Raw genomic sequence first — 7775 nt, forward strand, 5'->3', positions numbered from 1 at the left:
TCCAGAGAATGAGACCCCACCATCTCTAGGTGATTGGTTCCATTGTCAAACAGCTCTTACTGACAAAAAGTTCCTTCCTAAGTTGTATCAAATTCACTGTCCTGTAACTTTAAACCATTAAACCAGGTCTTACCACTCTGGTGTATCAGAGAACAAACCTGTACCCTCCTCTTTGTGACAGCCCTTTAGATATTGAGCATTTGGCCACTTATAATATTTATATACTGCCCAATTATTTTTTTTAAGTTCTTATATAAAAAGTTCCAAAGGTAGCCAAATCTGCCTACTACAGCAAAATCAACCAAGAATCACGTGGCACTGACAAGCCTGAATAGATGGATTTTCACTGTAGGGTTTAGCTGTAGACAATGAATTTTGTGGTGTGTTCTAAGTGGGAACTGAGAACAACCTAGTGACCACTATACCACAAAATCCATTTACAGCTACGCCCTGTGAAACAACCATTTTAATTCTGATTCATGAGGCTGAGCCTCACAGATTTATATGAAGACTTCCTTGATATTTGAGAAGTTGGGATGGGGTTACAATAATATCTAGGCCAGGCTAGACACAGAGATTAAATAACACTATTTGTTGTCACTGACAGCTCTAAAACCCTTCAAAGATACTGTCAATCCATTATAACCCATCCTGGACAATGAGATGTTCTTCTCAGTAGTGTTGAGTGACAAGTCTGAACTTGCTTACAGACAACTACCTAGCCTTAAACAACTGCTCATCAGCAAAAACAGACCACACAACAAGAACATGAATATTGAGATCAGAACCTGTTATAAACCCAGCCAATCCTGTCTCCACATTCCAGTAGCACAATTGCAGTACCTACTAATCTCACCACAATTTCAGAGTTGCCATTCCTTGAAATGTCATGCCCAAAACCTGAGGCCAAAAAGCAAGTGCTTGTGGTGCCATAGGGTTGGGTTCCTGTGACATCATAGAGGCAGAACATGCTAAGAGTTGGGAAGCAAGCTGGAACTACTTAGGTTTGTAAAAGAAGAATACTCACTAATCACAGTTTTGGCACTCCACTCTTTGCATTCTTCCAAATGGTATGATGGCCTCAAGAACTCACTATCTCTTTAATGCTCCCCTCCCTTGCTCCTGGATTTCTGGCACACCAATGTTGTGTACGGGCAACAAAGCTGCAAGGATCTTTGTGTTGAGCCAGCTCAGGGGATGTCTACATGGAATAAATGAAGCCATTTCCTCCTGTCCTCACAGCAAACTGATGCAGGGCCAAATCCCTGATTCAAATGTAGACTGTCTTCACAATAGAAGGTCAGTTCTATACTGAATCTGCCTTTTCACTCCCTTAAATAGATGTAAAAAAAGCCCCAAAAACTCAGCTTTTGGTCTGGATGAGCATTCCATAGCAACACCAGGCAGCTGTTTACACCTGCGTCCCCCTGCGTCTCATGGGGCTGCCACCACTGCCATAGGTCACTCCCCCAAGATCACAACATGATGTCCAGCCATGTGATCAATGCTGGGCACCTTATTTCTGACCTCAGAGGGAGTGACTTGTGCCAGCAGTGGTAGTGCTAAGCAACATAGCAGGACATGTGTGTAGACAGCTGCCCAGCATCATGATGGAGATGGAGTTGGAGAAAAGCTGGGCAGCTCCAGTGGCAGAATACTCTGGGAGTGGCCCATAGTATGTATTCTGGCCAGTGTCAACAAGCTCTCACATTTAAAAACCAGACATTCTTTCCTTTCAGTGCTGCTCACCCTGAAATTTGTCTCCTTACTTGGAGATCTTGAGAAGTATAGTATCTCCCTTGATTTCGTCAGATTCTGACAACTCTGACATCATACACTTGGTCATACACTTATGTGACATATGCCATTTTTAAGGGATCAGAATATTCGCCTGTTGTAGAAAAAAAAAGAAGGTCCTTTAGGACAGTGCTACTGGACTTTATCACACGGGGGGAAATCAGAGGGGAAACCGGGGCTTTAAACAGCCATTATCCCACGATCGTGGGAAGATTTTCATACACATCACAATTAAAGACCATTATCCTGGGAATAACCAGGCAATAAACAGCAACAAATCATTCACAGGATAATGGCTCTATAATCGTGATGTTGTGTGAAAATCTTTCACCTGATTGCATAATTTTCACAGGACAATGATTCTTTAAGCCCCTGATTTTCTCTGTGTGATAAAGTCCAAAGTGGTGGTTTAAAGGCCTGTGCTGCTCTACAAACTGTTGGCTGCCACTCTATAGCAAGTTTCCAGAAAATCTGGGAACAGTTTTACTCAACTGGCACAAATATGGTGCTAGTTCCTGGCACACCAGGTGGAAAAATCTACCAGTCCCCCATATCAAATAGCTTAGGAAGCACTACTGAAGTACAATTTCCATTCTGCAAATGCTGGCTAGAAGATTCTGAAAGTTGTAGTTTCAACAACAGCTTTTCCAAGATCAGCATTATATATAAGGAAAGCAGGCCATTCTAATATGGGTCAGACAGCTACTCAGTTTGGATTGCTGTTGTTACTATTATGACATTTAGGATAAACAAGGACTACTGTATTGAGAGGTGAGAGTACTGATTCTTCATACTATTAGAGACCATTGTAAGATGATCAATGGCACTTATTTCAATGATGAAAAGTTATGGGTTTAATGAGTACCCTGTAGAAGGATTTGTGGTGTGCAAATGAGCAAGCCGGATTTCATTAGGACTCAGAATGCTATTTATTTCTCTAGTGGTTTTCTGTAGAAGTGGTTTTAATTAAACAAATATGCATGCATTGTTTTTAAATAGGCTTGTTGTTTTCTTGATGGGGTAATCTCCCTCTCATCTAGTCTCCAAATTAGTTCTATATATGAGCTTGCCATGTTTAAAGAATTAAATGAACTGGTAACATTTCACAATGGCAGCCAAAGGCACATTGTGTCACTGACAAATATTTTCCTTCCATTTAAGGAGGGGCGATGCCCAGCCTGGGGGCTAGGATTGAACAGGGAGAGGCTCAGGGTGCACCAAGTGAGCTCATGGCTTTGGCAAGGTCTTTGGAGCAATTGGGAAGATGAAAGCATACCATGGAAACCATAAAATGTCTTGTACAGTAGTTTGGATGTAATCTGAATACCATCCTTTTAGCCTTGGGCATATTTGCATGCTTCCACTTTCATACCAAAAAGAACTCCATGCCTTGGTACAGACACAAACTCCTCCCCACTCATCATCCTTGTGGTCTGAATGGGTTTGAAAGGGAAATGTGTACAACTTTTTCTTAATATTCTTGCAACCTCCAGTGTCAGGTCTAGTTGCATGGACCAGACAGGAAATCAGACCTTTACAAAAATCCCATCATTAAGAGTACTTGAACCCTAGCATTTCATGGTGTAGTGCTTTGAGTGCTGAACTACGATTCTGGGGAACAGAGTTTGATTTCCCACTCGGCCATGTAAACCCACTGGGTGACCTTGGACAAGTCACATACTCTCAGCTTCAGGGGAAGGCAATGGCACACCTCCCCTGAACAAACCTTGCCAAGAAGATCTGATGACAGGTTTGCCTAAGGGGTAGTCAGAAGTTGGGAAAAACTTGAAGGCACACAACAACATTTCTCTTTGCTGACCACATTAATTTTATTTCTGAAAGCGATCTGTCTGTATGTTAATTCTGCCCAGATATTGACCCACAAAATGTTTCTCCACCAGGCAACTTTGTCCTTTCTTAGCTATGGAGCAAGAGCAGAGTTGAGGAAAGAAAGGAATAAAGGTTGCATGTCCCTTATCCGAAATGCTTGGGACCAGAAGTATTTTGGATTTTGGATTTTTTTAGATTGTGGAATACCTGTATTTTCATAAATGTACATAATGAGGTAACTGAGAGATGGGATCCAAATTTAAACACAACATTGTTACACCTTATACACATAGCCTGAAGGTAATTTTGTGCAATATTTTTGATACTTTTGTCCATGACACAAAGTGTGTGTACATTGACCCAGCAGAAAGCAAAGCTGTCACTATCTCAGCCACCTATGAAAAAAAATTGTTTTTTTGGAATATTTTGGATGTTGGAATTCCAGAGAGGAGAGACTCAACCTGTATCACCAATTGTGGAGAAGGAACTGGGGAAGCCTGGCTAAAGACAACCAAACACACCTCAGGAGATGCTGTGAGAGGAGGGCACTGCAGGGGAAGATGTTACAAAACTAAAGTTTGTCTCTGTCAGAAGGCAAAGAGGGTTTCGATCTCAGAGGTTTTATCTACATTGTAGAAATAATGCCGTTTGACACTATTTTAATTGCCATGACTCCATCTTACAGAATACCAGGATTTGTAGTTTGGTGAGGCACCAACATTCTTTGACAGAGGAGGCTAAAGACCTTGTAAAACTACAAATCCTAGGATTCCATTGACTGGTGCTACCACATATAAAGTGAATCAAAGAATAGATTAATAGAATCATGGAGTTGGAAATTGACCTCAAGGGCCATCTAGGGCAATTCTGGAGCTCTGCTGACATGATTTAAGTCTTTAAAAGTAAAGAAAGAAAGAAGGAAGGAAGGAAGGAAGGAAGGAAGGAAAGAAGAAAGGAAGAAAAAAAGAAGGAACCGTAATCAGGGCACTTTAGAATAGCGGGAAAAAGAGAGAGAGAGAGAGGAAGAGGAGCCAGTGACACAATGGTGGCAACAGCCTTGGTTGTGCAATGAGTTTTTTATTACTTGTATTACCAGTTTTGCATTACTTGTGCAAGAAAGGAGCTTGTGCGGAACAATCCTAATTCCCTCTAGAAGTTTTGGAATACACTTCCCATAACCACCAACCATCATGGGCAATAACTGGGGGTAATAGAAGTCCCCAAATTTATGGAGGTCACCAGATTGTCTACCCCTACTTGTTAATGTTCTAAGCCAGGGGTCGGCAACCTCCAGCCCGTGGGCTGAATGCGGCCCGCGGAGGCCTTCTGGCTGGCCCCTCCTAACTCCTGCCGCCGCCGCCGATTGCGGCTTTTTGCCGCTCCAGGCGCTGCCATTTTGAGAAAAAATGGCGGCGACCTAGAGGTGAAGTCTTCCGCGACCACAGGAAAGGTCATGCGAGACTTCGCCGCCATTGGCGGTGGCCTCTAGCAGGCCCACTGTGGTTGCCGGGGCCCTGCTACAGGGCTCCGCCGGTGGCAGTGGGCCTCTGGGAGGCCCGATGCCGTTGCTGGGGCCCTCCAAGAGGGCTCCGCCAGCGGCAGCGGGCCTCTAGGACTTTTTTACCGGCCTCTGACGGGGCCTGGGTCCCCATTAGGGGCCAGCAAAGAGGAGGAGGCCTCCAGCGCTGGCGGCCCCTGCCGGCTTTTTTGCCGGCCTCTGATGGGGGCCTGGGGCCCCATCTGGGGCCGACAAAGACGGGGAGGCCTCCAGCGCTGGTGGCCCCCGCCGGTTTTTTTGCCAGAGGAGACCTCCAGCGCTGGCGGCCCCCGATGGCTCTTTCCCAGCCTCTGACAGGGCCTGGGGCCCCGTCAGGGGCCGGCAAAGAGGAGGAGGCCTGGCCCCCAGAGGGTGGAAGCTCTGCACCCAGCATGCGGCTCCGCCCCCAGAGGGTGGAAGCTCCACCCCCGGCACGTGGCCCCACCCCCGGAGGGTGGAAGCTCCACCCCCCGGCTTCGCCCCCCCCCCCAATTGTCTGAGGGACAGCAACCCGGCCCCCGGCTCAAAAAGGTTGCCTACCCCTGTTCTAAGCTGTCCTGAAATAAGATGAAAGCAAGTGAAATATGCACACGAATGATATAACTAAAGCAATATTACTGCACTAATAACAGTATTTCCTAGCTGTACAATACAGGGGCCTTGGGGCTGATGCTGTACCAAGCAGCTGTTTGTGCTGGTCCCATGCCAAACATACAACTGATTTCCAAACATCTGACAACTTTAAGCCCAGCATTTCCAGTTGTGATCTTGGAAGCTAATAGAGTTAAAACTGGTTATGAATTAGATGGGAGACCACCAATAAGTACCAGGTTCTGTAGGCTATATTTCAGAAAAAAAATCCACTGGCAAAACCAACTCTATCCTTGCCTAAGAAAGCCCTATGAAATTCATAAGTCATCGTAAGTCGACAGGCGACTTGATGGCACATAGACACACACCTGAGACATTTCAGTAAAGCTCATCACTGAAAAGTGTGTCATGTCAAGGAACAGGAGGTGGTGGGCTCCCCCCCCCCCACATCTGTGAGGCTCATTAAAAACAGAAAGAAAGCCCAGTTAATTGTACAGAAGCCCACAGATAAAATACAAAGAGAAACGATCTCTTCCCCCCACCTGCTTTTCTTTTCTTATGAAATGCTGCACACTAGGGGCTCATTAGCTCCAGCAGAAGAGTCTGGAGAGAGGAAGAAACAGGTGCCCGAGTCCAGTTGCTTTCAGAGTCAGCTGGTGGCTTTTTGCCCTCAAATGATGAAATGTATACTGTAATAATATCAGCACTGAAGCCAAATAACAAACAGTGGTTTTAAATATTTTATTATTTTAAATAATTTTAATTAAAATTTTTCACTCTTGAACATATAACATCATTTATCCCCGCCCACACCCAAACATGTATCACAAATACTTAAAACCTTTCCTGATAGTTTTACAAAAATAGTAAATTCTAACAATTCAATTCAAAACATACCACATTCATTACTTCCTTTCCCCACAAGCTTTGAACTCACCCTGTCTTCTGTTTTATAAATTTAGACTATCTCTAAACCGGGCCGGGGGAATACAAAGTTTGTATTTTTCTGCTGCTGCTGTTGTCTTAGATGCAGTGGTTTGAATGTTGGATTATGGCTCTGGGAGACCAGGGTTCAAATCCATTCTTGGCTATGGCAATCCACTTAGTTACACTCTCTCAGCATACTCTCTCATCTTAATGCCCTAAAAAAATCTCCTCTAATTAAATCTTGCCAGGAAAATCCTAGGATACAGTCACCGTTATTCAAAATCAAGCACGTAACAAAAACAAATCTGTGCAGAGTCTGTGGGCAAACTCATATTGTCCTCACTTTTTTTCCCCCTACATTAAGAATAGTGTACCCAGCTTCTCTCAATCTGGCATCATCCACATGTGTTAGATGACTATTCCTGATATTTATAGCCTGGGTGGGGATGATAGGACTTGTGTACACACATGGAGACAGCATAACTGAACCAAGAAAATATGAGAGCCATTGTGCAGTTATTATGTGTGGGTACTATTGTTATAGTAGTAGACATAGTAGAAATTCAGTGTGGTGTAGTGGTTTGATCATTGGACTAGGAGTCCAAGTGTACCGGGTTTGACTTCTTGCTGGAAACCTCCAGGATGACCTTGGGCAAGTCACATGCTCTCAGCCTCCGAAGACGGCAATGACAAATCTGCTGTGAAGAAATGTTGCCAAGAAAATTCCACGATAGGTTCTCTATAGTGTTGCTATAAGTCAGAAACAATTTCAAAGAACACAACAAGAGCAAATTGTAGTAGAAATAATAGTTGTTGTCACTGTTTAAGCAAAAACCACAATGACACCCAGGTTGCTCCCACTGTACCATCAGTGGCTTCCTTTCAAATGTAGACAGGGGTTTCTCAGATGGTACTTCTTATTTAGCCAATTTGGCTGTTCAAAAAGATACTTTGGGAAGGATCTGCCTTTAATTTTTCTTCCTACACCCCACCCTAGAACAACTGCAAAAGGTGATTGAGGAGCTTCCTTTTCTTTGTAGGTTATTACCCATGATAGGGTCTGTTTGCCAGAACTCCATTCATTCCATTGATG

Source organism: Sceloporus undulatus, chromosome 4 (assembly GCF_019175285.1).
Source record: "Sceloporus undulatus isolate JIND9_A2432 ecotype Alabama chromosome 4, SceUnd_v1.1, whole genome shotgun sequence".
Classification (NCBI taxonomy): domain Eukaryota; kingdom Metazoa; phylum Chordata; class Lepidosauria; order Squamata; family Phrynosomatidae; genus Sceloporus; species Sceloporus undulatus.